This window comes from Lichenostomus cassidix, chromosome 24, assembly GCF_008360975.1.
Source record: "Lichenostomus cassidix isolate B80296 chromosome 24, HeHo_3.0, whole genome shotgun sequence".
NCBI classification, from domain to species: Eukaryota; Metazoa; Chordata; class Aves; order Passeriformes; family Meliphagidae; genus Lichenostomus; species Lichenostomus cassidix.
Window position 1 is genome coordinate 2,055,813 of NC_139504.1, and position 25,274 is coordinate 2,081,086.

The window sequence follows — 25,274 nt, forward strand, 5'->3', positions numbered from 1 at the left end:
GAAAAATGTGTGATTTTTATTGCTGGTGAAAGGTGCTGGATTTGTACTCAAAGGAAGGCCAGGATTGTGAAATGAGCTGGGGAGAACTCGTTGCCCTATCTGATCAACTTTTGCAGTATCCTGACTTTCTTCACATCCACATCACAGCAGCAAGAACTCGGAAATACCATTTTAAAGGATTCTCCATTAGCTTCTGACTGTAAATCAGAATACCTGACCTAAGAACCGTCAAAATTCAAGTGTTCATATTTCTCCCCTAAGATTTTTCTGTAGCAAAACCTCAGCTTCCTGCAGGAATTTTCAAGGACTGAAAAACATTTAACCAAAATCCCTCTAGAAGAGATTAGTAACCAGGATGGTAAGCAAACCTCAGCAGGGGTTGGGTCTTAATTTTCCATCTGCATGATGAGGAACATGAGGAACAACTCACCCTTGGCTTAGATTGTTTTCCCACTTCTGGTGGTGTAACAGTTGTGGGATTATCCCAGAAGCTCTTAAAAAAAGCTGTCTGGGTTTAAACACCCACCACCCAACTAGTAAAAACACATCAGCTAATCCAGAATTCTGGAGAAATAGGGGGAAAAAAAAAGGATATTTGTGCACTACTAGTGGTAGAGAAGATGACTGAGAAGGAGGTGAGGTAAAGAAACTTTAAATCCAACTCCCCTTTAGCTACAGCATCACTGACTTTAAACCAAGCACTGGCAACAGCAGCTGCAGCTGACAGCTCTGACTAATCACAGAATCCTGGAATGGTTTGGGTTGGAAGGACCTTAAAGATCATCCAGTTCCACCCAATCCATGGGCAGGGACACCTTCAATTATCCCAGGGTGCTCCAAACCCTGTCCAGCCTGGCCTTGGACACTGCCAGGGATCCAGGGGCAGCCACAGCTTCTCTGGGCACCCTGTGCCAGGGCCTGCCCACCCTCAGAATTCCTTCCCAAGATCCCATCTCTCCCTACCCTCTACCAATGGGAAGCCATTCCCTGAGTCCTGTCCCTCCATCCCTTGTCCAAGATAATGGCATTTTCCTTGCCCTTCTATCACGGAGGAAAGAACATCTAAGCAAAGAAGAATCCTGATCTGTGGGAAAGGAAACAACAACTGTTGTGCAGCTTTCAACACAACTCCTGCCCAGGTCCATGGCAGAGTCTCTGCTGTCCCTTCTCCACCCCATGTCAGTCACCACACAGCACAGACCCAGCTCAGCATCTATGGTTTCAAAGCAAACAGAGCTGGGGCTGCTTTACACCATCAGGCAATGTTCTCTCCATTTTCCTTGGCCAGGGAAGGACTTGCAGGCTTGATTAATTCTGTTTGGGGGAGAGGCAGTGAATTCCAGGCTGTGGTGCTGAGGGGACACGGGGATGGAAACCATCACCGCTGAGCACGCGAGCAAAGCTCCTCCAGGGAAGTCCCCAGAAGTGCTGAACCCTTCCCAAGGTGCAGCTGAGTGCACCAAAGTTTTCCTGTTGCCCCACTGCTGTGAAAAATAGAGCTGGGAAAGAGTTCAGGCAGTGCTGGGATCCAATCGTTCCAAAGAACTCCAACCACAAAATAACTTCCCCAATCATGTACAAAAACAATCATTTTGGAAAAGCCCCCTGTGAGTACATACACTCATTTACACTCTGTTGTTATTATTATACATGTTATTCTCCATTGGTGATGAAATCCATATGTCTGCTTTCCCCCTTCGTTCTTTCTACATTACTATCTGAACCTTTGATTTATTTCCTGGCTTTCCAAATTGATTATTCAGAGCCATAGAGGAGGGAAAACATGATACTGGAGGCCCAGAGACAAAGTCATAAGCAAAAACAAAGGGAAGGGGAAAAAAAAAAAAAATACCACAGTGCCAAGTATCACACATCTGTAGTGTCTCTCAGCAGAGGTGGGGAAAACCACGGAGCTGTTCTCCGAAATGAAGCAGACAGGGATTTATTGGGAAAGCCACGGCAAACCAAACTTCTTGGGCAAGGGTTAAGAAACTCAGGAGCCGATCTTATAAACACTGAAGCACATACTTAACTCGATTTTGACATCAAAGCTGCTCACGTGAGGGAAGCCGTGCAGCATGTGTTTGCAGGGCACCAGGGGTTAGTGTTGCACTCGTAAAAGCCTGAGAAGGCTGCGACAGAGAGGCAAACAAGCAAGGATTAAAAATAACCAAACCAAGAGAAAGCTGGCAAGGAGCTCTTGGCAGCTAAAATAATAATAGGACAAACCCCACAGAAATTAAAACATTGTTAACATTCTGTATGCGAGGGGTCCTGAGCTGTTTGTTTGTTTGCCAGAGGGAAGGCTGAGAAGGGTTTGCTGGCGGGACCTTTGTTCTCTGTCACACAGATATGGGATCTTTGGCCTCTTCCTGCACGGCCAAAGCCCTGGGGATGAGAAAACAGCTTTGTTTGCTTAAAACTTCTCACCCAAACAAGAGCAGGATGACTGCAGGATTGGCAACATCTTCCCAGGGGGATCTTCTCTTTCTCGATGCTCTAACACTGCCTGGTGACAGATGTAGATAGAACAAAATGTTGTTGAATTTAGTAATATAATAAGTTTATCTGCCTGTCCTATTCGTTTTGCATCACTGGGAGAGCACCTGCATGATCCCATTGTGATCCCATGATCACATCAGCCCATTCCCAGGAAATATTTCCACTGCAGTCCAGAGCAGATCAACCTTAAATATTCCCACAGCCACCACTGTGAGTCACCTCACCCTTTGAGGGGTCGGTTGTAGCCATCTAGAAAACCTCAGGAAAAAAACAGAAAGTGTTGTAGAAAGTTTACTGTGGTTCAAAATTGCACTTTTTAGTGGCGGATTTCCACCTCCCTTTCCCAGGCAGAGAGGAAAAGCCTCACCCGTCACTGCCCTTGTGCACCTTCTGCCAGCTCAGACTAAGAGCAACACTTGGAAACATCAAACTCAAGCTGGAAAAACTTAGAGACAGCAAAAAAGGGAGGAAAAAACCCACTTACCCACGACTTGCAAGTTTCCTGTGGGAAAATTAGGATTTTTTTGTGGAAGGCTGTCAAAAAAGGGATTTTTCCCATAACATACTTTCTTTCAAGGGAAATGCTGGAGTTGCAGCCAGTTCTATTCTAAAGCCCTTTGATTTCCAGTTTTAGGCTGGGAATATAATAAAAATAAGCTTCTTTGGAAGAGCACTGGTATTTCTAACTCCTAATAGAGCTGATTTTAGGAGCAGCATGAAGAGCGATCAGTAGCCTCTCAAAAACTGTCAATGGGAGACAGAGCAGCACTGATTAAAAGTGTCAGTAGGAGCTTTGGAGAACAGTTTAGCTCCCGTTCCCTTCCCCAAGCGATTCCCTTCGCAATATTTCTCACAGACAAATTATTAATTACTCTCTGAGAGAAGAGAGAGCCTTCATGGTGTCTCTGCTGTTCAATGTCCACGTCAGGTGTGGCCTGAAAATTTTGGCTGAGGAGCTTGATCACTTCTTCAGCCACCTATCCCTCTCTTGGCTTGGCTATAAACACCTATCCCAGACCAGATGGCCAACAACCCAGCTCTGATACACAAACCTGCTCTTGAGGGAAGCTCTGGGAGCTGCTCACTGCTCTGGCTGCTGGGAGGAATTCTCCTCTCCTCGATTCTTTCCCTTCTCTCAGGTTGCTGTGAGGTCCCACCAGCTCCACGTTGGGCTCTCTGGAGATCCTTTGGAGGCAGATGTGCAGGACAGGCAGGTTCTGCTGGTTAGCACACATCAAAGATTGGTTTGGCTGAGTCCTGCTCTTCCACCAGCTCATTCTGAACAAGGCAGCAAATGCCATTTTTAATATTTCAGGCAGTTCAGGGGTAAATCACTCACAACTCAGACTAAAGGCCAGGCCTTTCCATGGCTCCCTCTGGCAGTGAGCAGCAAACCAGGAAAGCAGGGGTTGACAAAAGATTCTCACTTTCTCTGTTTTAAGGAGTTCCATCATTGTGTTAGGGATTTCACTAACTGGTTTAGAAGTTCCTCCCCACATTCAGTCACTGAAAATCAAAGATGAGTCCTGTGAGTAAAGCTATGAAGCCTGTGCTTACTCTGTACAAAAATAAAAGCAGAAGAAAGCAAAGGGGCCACAAAAAGAAATTAGGGTTTTCCTAAAGTTGCTTTCCTGGTGTAGTTGAAGTGACAATCCCATAGCACTGCATTCCAGTGAAACCCAAGGCACGTTTGCTGGAGCAGCTGATCTCAGACAGCTGATACGAAGAGACTAAATCAGCACAAACTACAAAACCCAAGGAATGTGGGGCATTTTTATCCCCAGCTTCTTCCAGCAGCCATTAACTTCCTTCCTGCCCTCTTGAGCTGTCTGGGTTTTCAGTGTTTGGTACCACATCCCACACTCGGCATGGGCAGGAAGGTGACAAAGTCTGCAGCCCTTTGTCTTCACAAAGCCTTGCAAAGGGATCATGTCACAGCCAATCCCTCCCCCCACACCTATCCCTTAGTACAAGAAAACGAAATCGCCTTGGAACGGGGAAAGTCCTTTTTTTTCTGTCTTAAGATTGTCTCCACTTACAATCTCTGGCGTAACATTAAACCTCTCTGCAGTAACACAGCCCCACTGGGCATCTGATCTCAGCAGCCAAGAACTGTCCTCCCCGAGCCACGGAAGTGCTGGCAGACAGAAATCCCAGAAACCCAGAAATCCAGGATCCAGGCAGGGACAGGGAGACTACCTTGTGTTCTGATAAGAAGGAAGACAGAGCCTCGGGGGTTTTCAAGAGTGGCTGAAGCCTTACAGCTGGATGAGAGAACAAGCACAAGGCCTGAGAGCTGAGGAGCTATTGCAAGAGAAAACAGCTTTCCTTGGAGATCCCATCTGGGCCAGTAAACAGTAACCTGAGAGGGGCTGTGGTTACTGAGGGATGCCAGATAACACCCTCATACCGTCACCAGGACCTGGACCCACCCTTCCCCAATCACTTTCCCAGAAATTCAACCTTTATCCAGGCTTTGTTTTGTTTTTTGCAGAAAAGCTTGTTTGCTGTTGCCCTGCAGAGAGATGGTTGCAAATACACTTCTGCAGCCACACTGATGACCACATTCCCTCTGCTCCTGCATCAGCCATGGCCTTTCCAGGATTCCCAAAAGAAGCTCTGCAGCATCCCTTAAGAACAATAGGGATGGAGCAGATGGTACCAGGAGCATTCCAGTTCACCACCCTTCACTAAGGGAAGATCTGCAACAAAACCTGGACTCCTCATCCCTGGAAGTGTCCAAGGCCAGGTTGGATGGGGCTCAGAGCAGCCTGCTCTGGTGGAAGGTGTCCCTGCCCACGGCAGGAGGTTGGAACAAACTAATCTTTAATGTCCTTTCCAACCTATTCTGTGATTTTATGATTCTACGAAGACAAGCTCGGGATAAACAAAGGGAATCTATTTTCAAATCTCTTTGCCCCCCATCACAATGCAGAGGCATGAGCAGACACCAGTGACCTCAACTCCCAGCCCTGAGGCCTGTCCAGCCTGGGAATACCAGTAATTTTGCCTGTTCCGTGGCTTCTTGCCACTAATCAAAGCGATGGTGCTTCAGGGGCTGCGCTCTCTTCCCATAGCCGAGCTGCCTCTGCACATTCCCAAACAAAGCATTACACTATGTGAAAAGAAGGCACAAGCCCTGCAAAGCCCATCCCGCTGGCTAAAACAGGAAATATCTCCCATCATCTCAGCTAATCCTCCACCAATACAATGAGAAATGATGTCCAGCAGCCGCCAAAAGATTATTAAGCGAAGAACAACACGCTGCACCGCCCATCGTGACAGAGCCAAAGGCAATAAAGGGGAAATACAAACTGCAGCCAGTGCCTGGGAGGAGGAGGGGGACAGGAGAAACAGCAAACAGCAGGCAATGCCTTCAGCAAAGCCCCAGAGCTGGAGAACATGTGGAATCATGGAATAGGATCATGCAGTGGTTTGGTTTTGGAGGGACCTTAAAGATTATCCAGTGCCACCCATGCCATGGGCAGAGATACCTTCCGCTGTGCCAGGGTGCTCCAAGCCCTGTCCAGCCTGGCTTTGGACACTTCCAGGTTAGGGGATCCAGAATCCAGGTGGATCCAGGATGTAACAGCTTCCCCTCAGCTCCTCAGGAAGCACCAGGATTGGTTTTGCTGCACAGCACATCTGTTTGCCCGTAACAAAAGCACAGGCCAGGGGTTGAGTTTATGGCACACCCCAAAACCTGCCTCCAGCTAACACAGAGCTTCTCAGAGCAGGACACCTCAGTGGCAAGGTCCTACCTGGGCATCCAACCACAGAAATTCTCTTCTGCTCCCCTTTTATCAGCACATCCAGCTCACAGAGGAGCTTCAGCTGCACATATGTGGCCAGAAAAGGCATTTGCAAACCTTTTGGTGACAATATTCAGCAAGCTGATACTGCTGAGATATTTCAGCGCCGGGAGATTAAGAGTTTTTGATTATCTGTGATAATCCCAGAATGGTTTGGGTAAGAAGGGACGTTAAAGATCATCTTATCCAACCCCCTGCCATGGGCAGGGACACCTTCTGCAGGACCAGTGTGCTCCAAGCCCTGTCCAGCCTGACCTGGAACATTTCTAGGGACTCAGTGGCAGCCACAGCTCCTCTGAGCAGTCTGTGCAAAGGCCTCCCCACCCTCACAGCCAAGAATTCCTTCCCAATACCTAAATTACATTTCTCTTCTTTTAGTTTGAACCCATCAGTTCCTGTCCTATCACTACATTTCTGGATCAAACAACCACACATAATCACACCTAAATAAAAATCACACACAAACCAGCATTAGCATTCCAGCTACTTTTAGCAATAAGGCATTTGGATGCTTGGGATAAAATTCTTGCAGTATCTCCCTGTAGCTCTTCTCCCTGGTGTTCCAGGAAATCTGTGAAATTAAACACAGCATTTGGATGGACAGCACTGAGGGAAACTTGGCATCTGCTTCAATACCAGCCTCCAAAATGCAGCTCCCAGGTTGAATAACTTGTTTTTAAAGGCAGCATTCCTCGAGATATTTTTGTGTTTTTTAACAAGTGCATTTAAGGCAAATGGATCTGCAGAAGCAGCGGAGATGATCCTCCTTCCCTTTGATCCCTCTTGGAGGAGGTCTTCCAATTTTAGTGAAAGAGCTCACATGTGCTGCTGACACAGGAAATCTTCCTTTGGGGGATTTATCAGGAAGTTATCCCCACCCCCCAGAAGGTTTAGACTTGATTTATTCCTTTCCATCTGACATAACCCCTCTAATTTAGTCCTTGAACTCCCATTTTCAGTTGAAAGCAGTGCTTTGAAGTTTCATGTAGAAAACACCCATATTATCAAGTCCACTGTTAACCATTCAGATCTTCCATTCCACCTTCTCCACATCTTGCTCCATCCTCCCCAGCAAACCTTGCCCAGCATCTCCCACCTCACAGCCAAGGAGGTTCCTCAGCTGACAGTGCCAAGTGATGCCACTTAAGCTGGACTGGCTGATCTTTGTGGGTCTCTTCCAAAACAGAATATTCTGTGAAATGATGAGGTGCTTCAGCCTCAACCACCTGCAGAGCTCTTAAGGACAAGGGAAAAAAAAACACCACTTTTTTTTTTTTTTCCCAGCCTGCAGCATGCAGACACCCCAGATGCCCTTGCATACCTAAAAATTCATCAGCAGTAACTGCTGGTTTGCACTTCTCTTGTCTAGGCAGCAATTCTCCCCTGGCCACAGAGCAGAGGCTGGAGCTGAGCTCTGTCCCTTGCCAAATCCCAACAGCTGAAGCCAGGCTTAATCCCCTGCAATAACAGAGGCCTGGGAAACAACCATAATTGGGCTTAATTTGTTGTTTGCTGACATTTTTGATAACCATGTTGGCACCCTGCAGAGCACAGTCTCTCCTTGGTGAGCTTTCATTGCTCTCAGTTACATGCAGGGGTATTAACTGATCTCCTCCCTTGGGGGAAACTCTGCTTTTGTGTGCTGGAACATCCTGCCCCAGCCTGCCTCCCAGCACCTCCAGGCATTTGTGACCTTCCAAACCAGCTGGGAACACCTACATGGATCAGTTTGGGGTCAGCTGAGAAAGGATGGTCAGTGCAATCTGCCTGAACCCACAGGAGGTGTAAACACCTCAATCTCAGCTGACCTCCCCAGCAATCTTCACCCAACTGGATCTGAAGGCAAACTAGCATATTCCATCCCATTTTGCAGTCACAAGGATCTGAGGAGACCCAGGGATCAATTGTTGTGGAGCACAATGAAAGCCTGGCTCCCAATTTCAGCTCCTGTTGAGTCAGCTTAGAGTCACACATCACCCAAAATTGGTTGTTTCCTTACAGTTCAGCAGAAGACAGGAATACATGATAAAGTTTGGGACTGTGGCACCACAATTATGCTAATAATGATAATAACAGAAGATATTCCCTCCCAGAAAGTTTGGAGTCTGGTGAAGCAGCCAGACAGGACTGGAGCAAAGGATTATCTTTATCACTGACTCCTGTGACTCAGAGAGCTCCCCCAGAAGTCCCACATACCCTACAGCAGTGCTGGGAAGGAGTTCAGCATCCTAATTCCCACACCCACAGCTCCCACGTGTCATCCTTCAGCAGCTCCTCTCCCTGCACCTTCCCCACCCATGGGACCATCCAGGTTTGGAGACCAAAGCTATCTTTTAGAGAGAAGAGTCCTGCAGCTACTCACACTATCATCACATCCTCCAGTTTCATAAATCCCCAAGACTCCTGACAACAAAGTCTGGTTTGTGACAATTCCCAGCTCAGACTCCTGAATTTCTGCACACAGGACACTGCAGATTGTTCTACAACACATCGTTAAAACCCTGTGGGGACACTCAAGTGATGACACCAGAGCTGAAACACCCAACACATTCCAGAAAAGGTGCTTCCCTTTAACATAATAAATCCTTGCAACAGAGTGACCTATCCCAGCATTTGGGTATTTGATTCCCACATTGCCCAATTTCCCACATGAGTAATAGTGGGGAGGTGGCACAGAGGGAATTCACATCCTCCCTTACAACATTACAACCCTTACAGGCTGCAGACTGGCAGAGTTAGGCAGAGGAGCAATTCCCAAGTCATCCACCCTCCAAAGAAATAAGAAGCAAACTGGAGAAAATGCAAGCCCTGATGCTCTGGGTGCTGCTGGGTAATTTTATGACTTGGGTCTGCTCCGAGCTCCAATCCCACCTAACCATATCCCCACCTAAAAGCTGCTGTTAAATGGAATAATTATCTCCTGGAAGGCTTAGGGAGAGGGTGGCTCCCAGTGGAGGTTGCTCCCTATTAAACTGTCAGAGTCACTCCAGGGTTCGCAGCACTGAAAACAATTTGCCACTTGGGAATGGCTTTTGTTCCAAAGCCTGATGACTCCTCTCCCCTTTCCCAGTTCAGAGCTCCCAGAGGAGTCACTGCAGAGAGGCAAGGTGCTACTGGCACTGCCCACCTTTGTTATTCACCATCCCTCCTGGAGGTGCTGTCAGTCTGGAGAGAGATCAATATGCACATATCGCTGGCTTTGACACCTGACTGTGCACAGACAGAACATTTAGAGATAATCCTCCCATCCCAGCTCCTCCCAGGCACAGCTGACAGCACGTTCATGTGGAGCCTGAATGCTCCAGAGCCCTGTTTATACATCCCAGCATGATACTTGTCTTTTTATTTGCAATACAAAAGCCACAAGAGACCCAAGCTAGGTCAGCTCCAAACCCTCCCAGGCAGAGCTTTCCCTGGCCAGCGTTTCCTCCTCCTCCTCTGTTTATGCACCTGGTGATTTACGTGCAAACCTCATCCACGACAAATTACATCCAAGGGTTTGTCCCCCACCCAGAAGGGAGTGGGTTTCTCTCCACACCTCCAAAGCTAATCCCATCCTCCAGCAGCACCTCCCTGCCTGGCAGCACAGACACAAGTATTCCCTCTCCTATCATCCACAGCCTCAGGGATTATGAAACACTTTGGGTCTGAGTGGGGTTTTTTTTTTCCATGCCTGGCAAAATCTCACTTTATTAAGTTTGCTGCTTTGGCAGTGAACCACCAGCAACTGTTGTGTGTCTGGTTTTCTCCTGCTCACATCCACCTTTTCACAGCAGCCTCCCGAGGTAGGGAAAGGACCTCAGCACAGTGCCAACAACCTGTGAGCTGAAGACACACAAGTTTACTCTTCCCCATCCTCATATCTGGTTACCCAGCAGGAAAGGCAATTAAATTACCTGGCTGGGGATAAATCACCAGAAGTAGCCACTATTCCCTGACACTGACGTGTTTTCTTCTGTGTCATAGAAAGTACTTCAGTAAATACCAGGCAGAAAACTACAGAATTCAAGGATTCTCTTTCAAAAGAGTTTCTGGAGCCATCACAAGTAACACAGGTCACAGGGGTAGAGTTTCTTTGCATTGACACATGTTTATTTGCAAGATGTTCACAGAGCAGCTTGATGGGAATTTAGGTACTATTTATGCTGAACTTGACCAAAATTTGTAACTCTGGATCTATTAAAATGGACTAAACCCTGAGGCAGCACATATTCAATAAATGTGGGATCAGAAAAGCCAACAGAAGCATGCACGGAAGCTTTGGAAAATTTTTATTCCTGAGCAGCTCACCTTTTGCACTATAAAGCTTAAAATCCCTGCAAAGGTGTGCAGGAACTTGAAGCTGGAACTCAGGCTAATTTTAAACAGTCTGAAACAGAGAAAAGCACAATTACAGGAACCTGGGAGCCACCACTGCTTCTTGCTGATGGTTATTGAGCTCCCATTCTGTGCTCAGCTCCTTCTCACCCACCGAGAGAAGCAAAATATATCTCCCCCATTGTATCCATCACTTTATTTCCAGAGATTCAGAACACAACTGCGATAAAGCAGAAGCAGCAGTGACAGAAGTGATCCAACAGCTGTTTCTCTGTGACACTTTTCCAAAACAAAGCTCATCTTTAAACAACCACCTACGTGCAGAGCACTCATCCTGCTCACCAATTCGTCACACATCCGTGAATACTCCACTTCCCATTTCAAGCAGGAAACATTGAGTTGTCCAGTAATAAGAGAGCCCTAAACACCCACATTGTGCCATTTTGCCCACTCCCTGTCTGTGGTCAAGGATTTCCTGCTTTCCACTTCTGCAACCCTTCCCAGTCGAGCCTGGGCAGAACTCCTGCTTCAGAAATGCCATTTCTTCCACTGCTTTTCCAAGCTCTTTCATCCAGTGAAAGCAGCAATGAAAGGATAATTTTCACTCAGTCTCTGTTTTACTGTTGCCTCCCTGGCTCACTGATAAACCAGTGTTCCTTTGCTCCCCTTCTCATCCCTTTTTATTCCATGTTAGCAGCATCTCTCCAAGGAGTGCCTCCAGGAGACCGCAGCTTGGAGTGGTTTTCCCTCTGGTTACACATCTAAACAGATGAGTTCTTGTGCCAGTAATGCCATGGATGTCCCTTGAGTGCCACCCCAGATGGGCTTTCCCCACTTTCTGCCTTCAGCCCATCCTCGCCCTGCTGTGATCCAAGAGCAATTTCTCCAAGGGTCACACACAAGGTCTCTATCCCACCTGAACATGTCACGTTCCTTTGGGACTTTTCTATAGAACAAGGGGGAATGGCTTTAAACTGAAAGAAGAGGTTTAGATTGGGTATTAGGAGGAAATTGTTCCCTGTCAAGGTGCGGAGGCCCTGGCACAGGGTGTCCAGAGAAGCTGTGGCTGCCCCTGGATCCCTGGAAGTGTCCAAGGCCAGGTTGGACACAGGGCTTGGAGCAACCTGGGACAGTGAAGGTGTCCCTGCCCATGGCAGGACAGGATGAGCTTTAAGGTTCCTTCCAACCCAAACCATTCTGGGATTCTCTGATTCCTGAGTGGACATGAATGCACTCTTTTCCCTCCCACTAGGACAATCTCCACCGCAGAAAAGCTTTCTTGCCCCCATTTCCTTTTCTCCCTGCCCCTGGACTGATGCTTTGTGCCACATTTCTCACCCCATGGTGATCATCTCCCTGCCTGGAAACAGCAGATTTCTGCATCATCCCTTTGGGACAAACACCTCAAACAATTCTAGACGAACAAAACCCCCTAACAATGGCATTGACTCGACAAAAGAACTACAGCCCCACTCAGCCAAGGAGAACAGGGGTATTTCCAGAGCTCTGAGGTATTCCAGGCACACGAGCAGCCATGTGGGATTTGAGAGGAAGCCATGGGATTTGCTCGTATCACGCAATGATGAAACAGCTTCTAATCCAACAGTAACCAAGGAGGATGTTAAGCCACAGCTAGTAAATGAGGTCTTTTGAAATCAGCAAGCACAGAGAACTCATATTTAAAAAGGGACCTGGCCAGAGAGTGCTCTGGATCGTTAATGTTGACTTTTAATAAGTCTTTGGAACACTGAGAGCTGGAAGAAAGCTTATGTTGTGCCAGAGTTTTAAGAGGATAGAAACAGGATGACCCACATAATTATCCACCTGTGACCCTGACTCTTATCCCAGGTGAAATAATGGAACAGCTGTAAAAGAACTTCATTAATAAAGCATTAAAGGAGGGTAAGAGCAAATGCCAACAGCTTGGGTTTATAGGAAGCAGATTTGTCACTAAGTTGAGAAATTGCTTTGGAGTTGAATATGTTCCCTGAGTTTGCAGGCTGGATGTAAAAAGAGTACGAAGTTTATACAATTTAAAGCCAACTGAGGCCTTACAAAAACCTCAGCCTTCCTATCCCTGCAGAAGGACTACCAAAACAGTTACAGAATCCCAGCAAGCAAAGAAATCATGGGGTAAGATCAGCAAGCAATCCTTGAGTGTCTCTGTGCTGCAGGAAGGGACAATCGGAGGAGCAAAGGGAAAGGAACAGCCAGAGCAGGAATTTCCCTCATGTGAAGTGCAGGACATTGTCCTGGATTCCCTTGGCTCAACACCTCCATGACTGAAAAGCCCACTGGCTTCTAATTAGCTCTGTTTTCAGTACAACCTCAACATGACATCCACCAAAAGTTCATTGATTTGAACCCAAATCCATGAGCTGCAGCACAAGGATGAGCACTGGGATGGCTCCAGGTACAAACCAAGAGCTGTGCCTCTGAAACACCAACGAGAACCAGGACAGAACCAATCCCACTGGTGAGGCACCAGTAACTCCATTACACACCAGGAAGGGTTTGGGTCCTTGCCCAAGGGCAAGAAGGGAAATGAGAGGGGGAAGAGCTGCTGTTTGTGTCATCTTCCGGAATGATGCAATGGGTTTGGAGCAGCCAAACTTCCTAATGCTTTGGAGCTCCACATCACCCAGAGGATGCACCTCAGCTCCAGCAGCAGCACTGCCTGGGAGGTCAGCTATGGTGTGACCTTCCCCAGCCAGTTTTCCAACCCAAAAATCTTCAGCCACAGCCCTGTCACCTCACACCTGCTTGGGAGGCTCTGCCAGCTCCAAGTGGGGCAGCAGCAAGGTGAGGAGAAAAGCCATTTTTCACTCCAAAATTGCCAGCAATGCATGTTGGGAAAACTGCCCTCTGCCAGACAGCTGGGGTACCCTGGGCATCCCAGGGACACAGAGGGGGGCTGGGAATTATTTCCAAATCCCCCTGATGGTCATTGCTGAGCCCTTATGACTTCATCTCAGTTACTGCTATGTTTTTGAGAGTCAAGAATAACATGAATTTTTCCATATCTTGTGGTTTTTGGAGGGTGTGAATGAATTCTCATGCTGTGAGTTATTTAGGTATCAGCAAACCCAGCCCAGCAGCGGTGAGGCCATTAAGCAATGCAAAAACCCCATGGAGGAGATGTGGCAGGCAAAGAGTCACCAGCTGACACATCAGGAGCTCCCAAGTGTCAAGAACCACCAAGAGGAATTGCAGATATTCCTCATAGCCTTGATGAGTCTACTCAGAGATGTCACCTAAATTCAGGACATGTGGAAAATGACTTGACTTCCCTTTCTACATTTGGTTTCATATCTTGTATAAATGCATGAATATAAAATGCCAAAAAAACCCAGACTTGTGCCCTTCTGCACCATCAAGAATCACCAAGTAATCCCCCAATCCTCTCAGAAAAACAGCTTGTTGGCATGTCAGCAACAAGAGCAAAGCCATAGTGACTTCCCATCCCCATGCTGTCCCTTCCTAAAGATGTGTCTCAGCAGGAGCTTTAAGCCGAAGGCCAGGAGTTGGAATTGATGATCCTTGTTGGTCCAACTCAGTTCACAGAGTTGTGGAATCATGGAATATCCTGGTTGTCAGGAGTTCTCAGGGTTGGAAGAAGCAGGGAGGGCACAATGATTGGTGGATCCTGAAACCTGAATGCTTCCCAAAGGGAAAATTCTACCTCTGGAGGTGAAGGCTACTTTCTTATCAAAACTTTTAGATGTGTTCTCCTCAGCTGTGCTAAAGCCTACAGAAAAGGTTGTTTCTAACACAAACCATTCGGGGATTCCATGATTCTACAAAAGCCCCCCAAAAACCATACAAAAAGCTCCCTGGCTTTTTGGGTCCAGCTCCTACATGAACAAGTGCAGGAAGAAGAGGAGGAGAAGGAGAGACCTCATTTAAAACTGTACTAGGGGAAATTGCAAAAAATTACCTAAACCTTTAGGAACATATTTATATTTTGATTTCATGTAATATTACTTCCTGGTTTCCAGCACATATTCCCTGGGCGTCCCCTATCAAATATCAGGCAGTATTAAATCACTGATCCCTGATCCCCGCAGCTCTCAGAAAAACATCTGTACTAATTTGTTGGTTTTCCTTAACACGAGGGCCAGCTGAACTCCTCCAGGGCTGAGCCAAGTGAGATCGCTGACAGATGCAGAATAAAAGTGCAAAGATTTTTCCTTTATTAAAAATAAGGTTCCTCACTCCAAGCCCTGGGCTCGCCGCTTGCCAGAGTGATGAAATGACACGCGGCAACCTTGATGCAACTCTGTTGTGGATACAAAAACAGGGCTTTAGCTAGTGCTGCTCCCCCAGAAAATGCTCCCTGACAGCACAGCCAAACGGGCTCAGACCAACAAGGTGAGGGGTCTGGCAGGGGACACAGCCCTGGGCTGCTGAGGGTCGCTGGTGTCTCGAGGGGAAAGAGTTATTGCAGTTCATTGACCTGGGAGCACAGCAGAGCTGGCACCCTGCTCAGGATCTCGCTCTGATTTGGACAAGCTTTGCTGCAGCAGCTCGGAACAAAGCAGGGAACAGAAGGGCAGGTAAAAGCAGAATTTGTCCTGGTTGGACATAAGGTACATCAGCCCAAATCATGCAGGGCTGCTGGGATGAGCTGAAAAACGCACCAGAGGATGAGGCAGCTCATGTGGTGGGCAGTGCCCAACACTTCCATGGCTTTTGCACACACAAGGCACATTCAACTCATGCCACAGCTGTGCCAGGTATCCTGCAAAAGCACACAGGAACTAAGAACAGCTTTCCTTAAGAACCAAGAGTCACTTGCCTAAGAAAAATCTCCCTTCCAACTTCCCAAGGGTCCCAAGTCACAGCCCAGGACCTCAGTTTGCACTTTGGTGGGCTCTGCAATGCAGATGCTCCTCTTGTGCAGAAGACCTCACCCACCTCAGACACGACACTGCTGATGTATCCATGGCTGCCCTCACATCCATGGGAATATTATCCCAGGGCAATCCAGCTGCCAGGGAAAGCCCTAACTGCATGAATGACCTCAGCCATGTGTTTCACCCCCAAGCCTCACCACAGAGCTTGTCAGCACCACATCTCTGCACAGACCTGACTCACACCAGTGCTGGTGCTTCCCAGCGGGCATTTCCCTCCAGGAAATCCTCCCTAGGGATCACCCAGTCAGAGTGCAGAAAATGCCACAAACCCACATCCCTTCTCCAGCAGCCTGGGGATGAATCCCAGCCAGGGGCACAGGTCAGCCCATTGCCAGGCTGTATCTGCTTCCAATAAACTTTTATAGCCTGTCAATGCGCTGAATCCTGTGCAATAAAATTGGTGTCATAAAAAAGGTCTTGCAGTGCCAGTGTCTTTATTTTCCCTCCTCTTTTTAATTTGAGGACACAAGGGAGGGGCTGATTCAGAGGCCAAGTTTGTAATATTTTGGGGGGAGGTCAGGGAAATTACTTTAAATTACAATGGGAATTTTCAGAGCCTCCTTCTGGGGAGAGCAGCCATTTTCAAAAGTGACTTCATTTCCAGAGCTGGCTTCCCTCCCAGTACTTGAACAAGCAAGCAAAGAAGAGTTCAGAAAGTAAATGGGTTTCGAGTTTGGCTTGATTGGTTTCAAATTTAACAGCCATGAACCAGACTGTAGAATTCCAGGCAGATTTTAGGCTGGTTTTTCTTATCAGGCTGCCAATCCTGAGGCTCAGCTCACTGGGCAGAGGTGACCTTGCCCAGCACTGCCTTCAGGAAAATGCTTCACACACCAACCTGGGCAACCCCAGCTGGCAAATCTCTACATTTAACACGACCAAGCTTTTGTCTGGACTTTTACAAGGGTTAAAGTGCTTTGCATCCCTTCCCTGGGATGCACTTTTGTGGCAGCCTTTGAAGGCCATGTTTAGTCACCTTAAATCCCTTTCCAGTCCCTGGACACAGTGATATGGGAGCAAGGGGACATTTAAGAGCAATTCAGGCTCCAGTAAAGCACCAGCTGGAGACAGAGGGACCAAGGAGACTCGAGGGCAGTGAGAGTCTCTCTTTTCCCTGCTTTAAGATGCAGATAACATTGTTTTCTTAATGAGCACGTTGGGAAGATAAATAGGCTGCTGGGGTTAACAGGCTCTGAGACTCTCGGGATCTGCAGCCCAATGCCCAATTCCCAATCCCACTGAGGCTGTTTGGGGCAGTTTTCACCCATTATTGCTGCTTGCAATGATTAGTTATCAGGAAAAGCTTTCCCTGGTAGGAGCAGGGCTTTGATAAAGCTCCTGAAAAAAGCTGTGAGTAAGCAGGAGGAATTCTCCCTGCTTGGACTGCCAGTCACCCCAAACTTTGCCACGAGCAATCCCTGAGCCCTAGGGGGAGCTGGAAATCCCATGTCCCAGCGTGGGGCTGAGGGAAGGAGCTTCCCCACGTAGGGGGCAAACAGCTGGAGCTGCAGCCAGATGTTCAGCACAGCAGTGACTGCTGGGGTCTGTCCCTGTCAGCTTTCAGTGGTGCTTCAGCAGAGATAAGTCACTAACGAGCTCTGCCTAAATGATCCTTGGCAGGGAGAGCAAAACCCAGGCCTTTAGGAAGAGTTGTTCTGTATTTGTCAGAAGAGCAGAGCCAGATAATTGAATTTATTTCCATGCTGTTGTTGTCCCCGGGGTGGGGTGGGGGATGCATGGAGGGGAAGAACTGCTTTCCAGGTCTTTGACACTGAATGTTCATGTCCAAGATGTGGTGGAGTTCCACAGCTCCATCTCCTCAGATCACATCCTCAATTTTAGAGCGATTTTTTAAATGTTTCTGGTGAAAAGGGGGGATTGACAGCCATCAGTTTGAACACAGGAGAGGGCAGGAGAGCTGCCCTGCTCAGTCCCTCTCCCCACTCCCCCAGGGGGATCTAGGCCGCAGAATGGCCTCTGGTCAGACTGGTTTCCCACAGCATCCCAAACAGCAGCTCCTTGGAGAGCTCTGCCAGCAATCCTGCTGGCCAGAAATCAAATTAAATAACATAATCAATGCCTGGTCTGCAGGTGGCATCACAGGAAGAGAAAGCAAAGACAACATCCCATCCCCTGATGACAGAAACCTTATTCCAAACTTCACATGACTTCAGGAGTCACTCATTCCTGCTTACCCAGGATGTCTCCTGCTTCTCTGGATTTCAACCTCAACCTTTGGGTTTCAACTTCTGCAGTGCACAAGTGTTTTGCATGGCAGCAAACTCCATCTCTGTTATTCTTTTAATCCAAACTAAGAATATATAAATACAGCAATTGCCAGATCCCTTTGTAAGGAGTGGGAGAGGTTCCTATGAGGCTGTGGCATGGATGCAGTGAAAGGGCAATGGGGAGAGCAGGTTCTGGGCAATCTGGGTCTAATTCCTTCCTGTTTGACCTCAAAAAGGTCATCTTTTCCCCCTCAGCCTCCACATCTGCACGGAGATCACAGAATCACAGATGATGGATTGCCAGCCTTCCCTACCAAATGGTGAGAATTAACCTGTAGAGATGTTGGGAGGCTGGGATGACAGGGAATATAAAACTGCAAACTCTATTATATCATTGCACCACCCCCTGGGCCAAAAATCTGCCTTTGCAGAAAAGATCCAGACACAAAATACATTATTAAGTGAGGATGTCTGACAGTAGTTCAGCTGCACAGAGATGTTAAATAGTAATAATAATGAAACAAAGCTCAGCATTTGAGGATGCTGTACATCTTCAAAGCACTTCACCAAAACAGTAACTGATTATACCCAAAATAAATTGCTCACAGCTGCTGGAGATCCATGAGGTATTCAGAAGAAATGGATGGAACATCATCCATCCTGGATCATACAGGGAATGCATGTGCTACAGTGTAATCAAGAGCTCAAAGGAAATAACTTGCAGGGAGTTGAGCCTTTAGTGCTCTTTTGTACACCTCAAAATGGATTTTTTTGTCAGAGAAAGCAGCACAGACCTGAGCTCCCTCCTCTCAGTGCAGAAAAAACTGTGCCAGAGCCAAAGCCTTTATTCAAAGTTCATTGTCATCCTGTGAAAAGTCCTATTTCAGCTCAGTCTTAGCAGAAAGAGCCCCATGCCAGACAGCTTGAGGCATCCACGGTGCTGAGACACAAGCAAGAGAACACAGATTTGGCTCTCTTGTGCTAAACACAGCAAACTCCTCCAGCAGCTCCTTCCGCACTCATCTGTCTTAATTTAACGTGGATTTCACTACTGCAGTTCCACGTTATGTCAAGGAATTAAGAATGTTTCCCCCAACCAGTTCCCATCCATGACTTACAAACCATCCCAGCCCTCCTCTCCCAGATTAAAAAGCCCTTCCAGGTGCACAGAAAAAAAAACTTTTGTAGCTTCACATGCCAGGTAACAAACACCCTCAAAGAGCAGCAGGGCACTGGTATCGAAATAAACCCACAAGTATTCTCCCCACAGTTACTGGCTGGTTTTCCAACACTGGAACTATTGGCTGTTGGAGTTCCTGGTCTGTTCCCTGCCAGAGGCTGGCATCTGCCTAGGCAGAGTGTGGAAAGACACAAGGAAAGAGCTGCCATCAGTAATAACCATTAAGGTAGAAAAGGCTGATTGTTCCCTCACAGATCTCAGCCCTCTGTTTACCACTTCCCCCCTTTGTGGTTTTTCTGTGCTCCCTGAGGGAGCTGAGGTTGGAAGAAAACAAGCCTGAGGAGCCCAGAACCAACCAACCACTCATCCTGTTCAGTTTGCCCCTTCCAAAAAGCAAAGCCCAGCACCAGCACCTGTCCCTGAGCCCTCACACCGGGGCAGGTGAGCTGGAGAATCACAGGAGGGAGAATGGAGCTTGGATGGCACACAGAGCATCATCCCTGAGAAAACCTGCAGAGAGCAGCAAACAGCTAAACTGAGAGGTCCAGCAGAACATTTTGGGGGATTGAGCCCAAAGGATGATCACTGTGGAGAGATTAGGTGCAGGCCAGGAATAACACAAGTCAGGAATTTCCCAGATGCCAATGGAGAAGATCAAAGCAGAGCAGCCAACTCTGCATCCACAGGGAGCTTCTAGCAGACAAGGCTTGGCAGGAAAGGGAAACAGCAAAAAAAGAGTGAAAACACCCTGGCAGAGTGCATACCTAGGGAAGAGCAAAGCAGCCCCTTGTTTTCTTCCAGAGCCTCACAGGAGCTTTGCATCCAGCCTTCCCCACCATTTGCAGATCACTCTGCCTCACAAATCTCCACAATTCCCAAGTGACTGCCAAATGGAGCCCCAGCACCCTCCAGGAAGCCAACTGCCCTCGATAATGAGGGCAGCAAACTAATTAAAGATGAGCTATTTAAAAGCAGGAGCCTGCAGTGCTTTGCCCAACTCTTCTCACCTGAACGAAGCATCACAACACATTTCTCTGCTTTGCCCTCACTCCACACACACCCCCTCAGCAGTGGGATTTTGCTTTGCAAGCCACATTTCAGAGAGGGCTCACCACGTTCACTGAACCTTTTAGGCTCTACGAGAAGGGAATCACACCATGCTACAACTTCACTGGGTCTGTGTGGATTATTTTAAGGAAATTTTAAACACAGCCCACATCAGTTTGAAATGTGGGCTTGAGGGCATGAAATAGGGGCTGAAACTCTCCTCCCTACCTTGAGCATGGTATAAAATATCCTCAGAATAAATGAGCTGTTAGGTCTGGCGTGATATCAAGGGACAGTGCAGCACTGGACACAAGGATGCTGCAAGGGGCACTGAGGATCTTGCCCAAAACCCCTTTTTAGGCAGCTCTGGCACTTGGGATTTGCAGCACAAAATCCATGGCAGGCTGCCAGCAGGTTGCATTCAAGCCTGAAATACAGCTTAAAAAAGAACTGTGTGGGGCATCAGAGTGCCAAGAGCTGGAAATCAGCACTGGAACAGATTGGCAGAGCTGCATGGGAGCTGCCAGGGCAGGGATGAGCAGTGCCCAGAGCCTGGTGCTGCAGGGATGGGCAGCTGGGCTGATTGGAGGAGTTCTTGTGGTCATCCTTCACCCCAAGTGCTCCAGGAGGGCCCAAGGGAGGAGAAACACGGGAGGGCAAAGCACACCCAGCACCTGCTCAGGCTGTGCCTGGATCCACTCAGCTCTGTCAGCCTCTCACTTGGAAAAAAAAGCCACCACTAATAGACTTTCTCCCATCCCAGGCTCTCTCCTTCCCCTCTGAGCTCATTCATGGCTCAGGCTCTGGACAGCTGCCGGCTTGCCAAGTCCCCCCAGCTCAGTGAAGCACAGAGCAACACGATCGGGATGATGGCTGAGCCAGCTGTTGGAAACCTCTGCAGGACTCCAAACAAAGCAGGGGAAAACAATAAACCAGCAGAAAAACCCTCATTCCTTTGCCCTTCCTGCACATTGTGGTCTCGTTGTTACCACCAGCCCTAAATGGCCAAGTGAGCCCTGGCCAAAATGACAGCTCATTATGAATATTTTAAAAATACACTGGGTGGGGACTGAGGAGCCCAGGGAACAGGCAGTGGATTTTTTCACACCTAAGTGATTGTTTTGAGCGCAGCTCAGGTCAATAGAAGTGACCTCCATCCTGACTGGGACCAGAGCCAGGCGACTCCAGCATGAAGTTCTTCCCTCCAAGCATCATCAGAGCTACACTGAACTTCACGGAATTACAAGAAGGTTTAGTAGAGCTCACACACATTTTTATACAGCCTCTGCCCAACTCAGCAACCTTAACTCACAGGCAGAATCCCCTCTCTACCAAAAAAATTTAAAAAAAAAATTTTTTTTAAGTCCTTTTTAACAACAGAGTTACTGTCTTTGTAACAAATCCCACCAAACTCGTTTTAAAACACCATTTTGTTTAAATTAGAGCACATTAAAGCAGGGAACAATGCCCCTGTGTAAATTATAGGGAAAACGTTGTCTTCCCAGAGTGGCTTGCTCAGTGGGCTACCAAATGTCCTCAGCTAACACCAAACATCAGCCAAGGGATGTGGAGAGGATGGAGAAGAACAGGATGTCTGCTCCCTGAATGAGTGGGGGCCAGAAACAACAAAATGCATCAGCTCCGAAAGGAAAATGGGATTTCGGGACACTAATACCCACAGGAGCCCCATTGTCAGCAGCTGGGTTCTGACTCTGCCTTGTTCTTCCCAACAAAACAAGGAAAGAGGAGAAAATTTGACTAAACACGTCCATGGCAGTGCTCAAGTACCAAGCCCTGTGTGAGACACCCCTCACCTAGATGGGGCACACAGGACAGCCTGGGATGCCCTAAACACTGGAGATGGTGACAGGGGATGGCGTGACAAGCTCAGGAAGAGCAGCAGCACTCAGGGAAGATGATATTTTCTCAGCATATCTCCTTCCTGCAGCTCCACAGCCTTCTAGGCAGGTCTGCCCAGCCCCTCTGCTTCCAGCAGTGAGCACAAGGGCTTGAAGCTGGCTTCAGTTTGAGGGAACCCCGGGGATAATTCTGCTGTCCCCCTGTTCTGTCTGGCAGGGCTGTCACAGGGCACAGCAAGGTCACATTCCCTGCACACCCCACTGCTTCCACAGCTTCCCAGCCAAGGCACAGGAGCCTGGGGATTTCCCTCAAGCTTTCTGGTGCCTCTGGGATGGGAAGAGGCCAGGTTAATGCACTGCAGCACCATCACTGCTCCCTCAGGTGTCCTGATCCACCCCGAGCATCAGGGATCGGAAGGAATCCCACAGCTCTCCATGCTGTGCTAGCTCCATGGAAACTGCAGAGCTGACCTGGCAGCTCTGCCAGCCCTGCTCCAAGCACCTCTGAGGAGGCAAAGCCAAGGTGATGCTTCCCTTTCCAAAGCTGGAAATAATAAAGCAGAGGGGATGGAGCTCTAGGCTGTGGCTGCCATCAAGAGGTCTGCAGCACCATCTCCCCAGGGCACAGCAGTGTCTCTGTGCAGTTTCTCCCTGGTTTTACTCCTCTTTTCAGGGCAGAATGTTAACCTTGCTGAGTGACAATCCCAAACAGCCTGTTCTGAGTGTTCCACATGGGAAAGGAAGGGTCTGCACCTCTGCTCTTCAGGAGAATCTTGGCTCTTCAGAGAAGCAATCACTGCTCACAGAGTCCAGCAAATCCATGGGCTGCCACATCCTCTCACACATGAGCAGCTGACGAGTTCATTACTGGAGAGTCTGGTCCAGCTGAACTCCTCCCTTCCTGTCCTCTGCCTTCCAGCAAGAGGGGCTCTCCCTTTGGAGAAGTCTCTCACCTACAGCAAAGGCTCTGACTGGAGACCCAGGGGTTTGTCGTTTTTGGTGGGAACAGGAGCCACTCCAACCTCTCTGTTCAATTCCTTCTCTCCCCCAGCCTCCAGCAGAAGCCTCCCTACAGCTTGCTCCCCTCATCCCAGCCCCATTCCCCATCCCAGCCTCACCCCCACTGCCTCCAGGTGCAAGACAAGCATGTTCCTGCCTGAGCACCCCTCCTGGCCTACTGGCTGCTTTCTCTTCCATTCCTGTATCCTCGGAGGCTTTGCTGCCTGCTCAGAAGGCAGGACAGATGGAGAGGCTGCTGCAGCCCAGGGTGCCCTGAGGGACAGTAATTGCAGGATGAGGTAAGGCAGGAGGAAGTGGGTGCTCTGGGCTGCAGGGAAGGACAGCTGTGGCTGTTCCCAGGATCTGGAGGAAGTTAATTGATAAATACCAGAGCTGGACCTGAGGAAAATTGGGCATTTACAGCCAAGAAAGCAGAGTTGCTTTAGGAGAAGCCTTTGTTGCACAATGTCCGTGGAAAGCACTCACTGTACTCACAGAGCAAGAGGCAAAGGAGGGATAAGCAAACTCACCCCCTCACTCAGCCGTGCTCAGCCCAAAGCACAGCTCAGCACAGCCTCCAGCTCCCCACCTCCCAAAAACACCCTCTCCAGCAGCCAGCACTGCAGCATGTCCTGTGCAGCTGCCCCTGAGGAACTCGGTGTGAGAAACTGCAAGATTGCAGCCTTTCCAGGGCTAGGAGTAGGCCAAGGCACACACCATCCTGTACAGCCAGGGCCTGAACATCTCAGTGCCTGACAACCTTTGAAACCTCAGGAGAGGGTCAGCTGCAGCCAGGACCTCGAGCTCTCTTTACAGAACAATATTCAATACCCAGCCAACTGCACGGTAAATAAAAACCTTTCAGCTGGAAGCTTCACAGCATTCAGCAAAACCTTCTGCTTCTCTGGACACTTGCAGCTAAAATTCAATAAAAGAAAACTCCAGTTGGTTCCTGCCACCCATAAGTTCAGCTAAACCCTACCTGATCACACAAAGAGCAACTCAGATGCAGCCAGGACATCCTCTGCTGTCATGTGGTAGCTCAGGATGCTCTGTGACAGAAAGGACCTGGAAACAGGCACAAAGAAAGGTGTAAGCCTTCAGAAAAACGAGGGTATAACACACTCACATCCTCCTTGCTGCTCCTCATGCCTTTCATCTCTGAGGTCACTGCAAGCTTCTTACCACAAAAAGGACATCAAAGAGGCCAAGAGAGCTCCTTCTCTCAATCCTTGCCCGGAAAACTCAGCCTCTCCTGAGGCTGATTTATATAACCTCGTGCCCTCACACACCTGTGAGGACAGGTTAATTGCAGTCACAGGGTCAGCCCTCCTCTTCTGCAGGTGGTAGAGTTTACTTTGTTAGCCCTCCTCCTCCTCCTTCCCCAAAGGGATGGCCCTGGGAACTGCCTTTGAGATGCACTTTAAAGCCTCTCTGCGACTGATGCCGGAAGATTTGGGAAGTTCTGTATTTTTCCACTTCATCTCCAAAGCTTCCCAAGGCTTAGTGAGAACTCAGGGAATTACTGAGGAAGAGAACTTCCCTGAGCCACACTGGTACACCTTAACTCACCTGCACCTTCCCAAAATGGCACATTTAATCACCCCAAATCCCTGCTGGGCTCTGCAGTGGACCCAGCCCTGGCCTGTGTGCGTGCAAACACACACACACACCCCCAGAGCACACACGTGCTCACCCCTGTGTGCAAATGAGCTCTGTTCCCTCCGTGTTTGCCTTGGCTGCACAGCCTGCTCTCCCCGGGCTGGGCCAGCAGATATCCAGGCAAAGATAAACACCAGACAGCTGCTGGGAGCCAGAGATATTTGGTGATTAACAGCTGCGTGGAGCTGCACAACAGAGACCCCCGACCTCTGTGAGCCTCCAGAGCAGCCTGGCTCCTTTCAGATTCCTGCCTGTCAGGCGAGGCTGGGAGTGACCGGAGGAGACTCTGGGAAAGTCACAGGTGGGGAACCTGGAGAAGGAGAAGCCTTTCCCAGGAGAGAAGGCATTGCCCAAAAGCCTTTCCCAGGAGAGAAGGCATTGCCCAAAAGCCTTTCCCAGGAGAGAAGCCATTGCCCAAAAGCCTTTCCCAGCAGAGAAGCCATTGCCCAAAAGCCTTTCCCAGGAGAGAAGCCATTGCCCAAAAGCCTTTCCCAGGAGAGAAGCCATTGCCCAAAAGCTCATCCCTTTTCCAGGAGAGAAGGCATTGCCCCAAAGCTCATCCCTTTTCCAGGAGAGAAGGCATTGCCCCAAAGCTCATCCCTTTCCCAGCACTCTGGCTTTGCCCAGCAGCTCGTGTGCAGCCATGACTGCTGCATTTTTAATTATTTCACCACTGCTTGAATCGATGAAGGAATAGCAAAAAGCCTGTTGTCTCCTGGGTTAACATAACCAAATACTTCAGAAGAGCCTGG

General features: G+C 48.6%; 1 long non-coding RNA gene across 2 annotated transcripts; it reads right to left on the minus strand.

Annotated features, from left to right (window-relative positions):
* Positions 1 to 1,110: 1,110 nt before the first annotated feature.
* Positions 1,111 to 24,446, minus strand: LOC146427468 (uncharacterized). Of its 2 annotated transcripts, none has more exons than XR_014856425.1 (5): positions 24,046 to 24,446; positions 23,843 to 23,928; positions 3,842 to 4,008; positions 3,555 to 3,719; positions 1,111 to 2,509 (listed from the first exon to the last, which is right to left on the minus strand). It is a non-coding gene; the product is annotated as an uncharacterized LOC146427468 (long non-coding RNA). The 2 variants fall into 2 exon arrangements; XR_014856424.1 differs by having other exon boundaries at positions 3,555 to 3,722.
* Between the last annotated feature and the right edge of the window lie 828 nt (positions 24,447 to 25,274).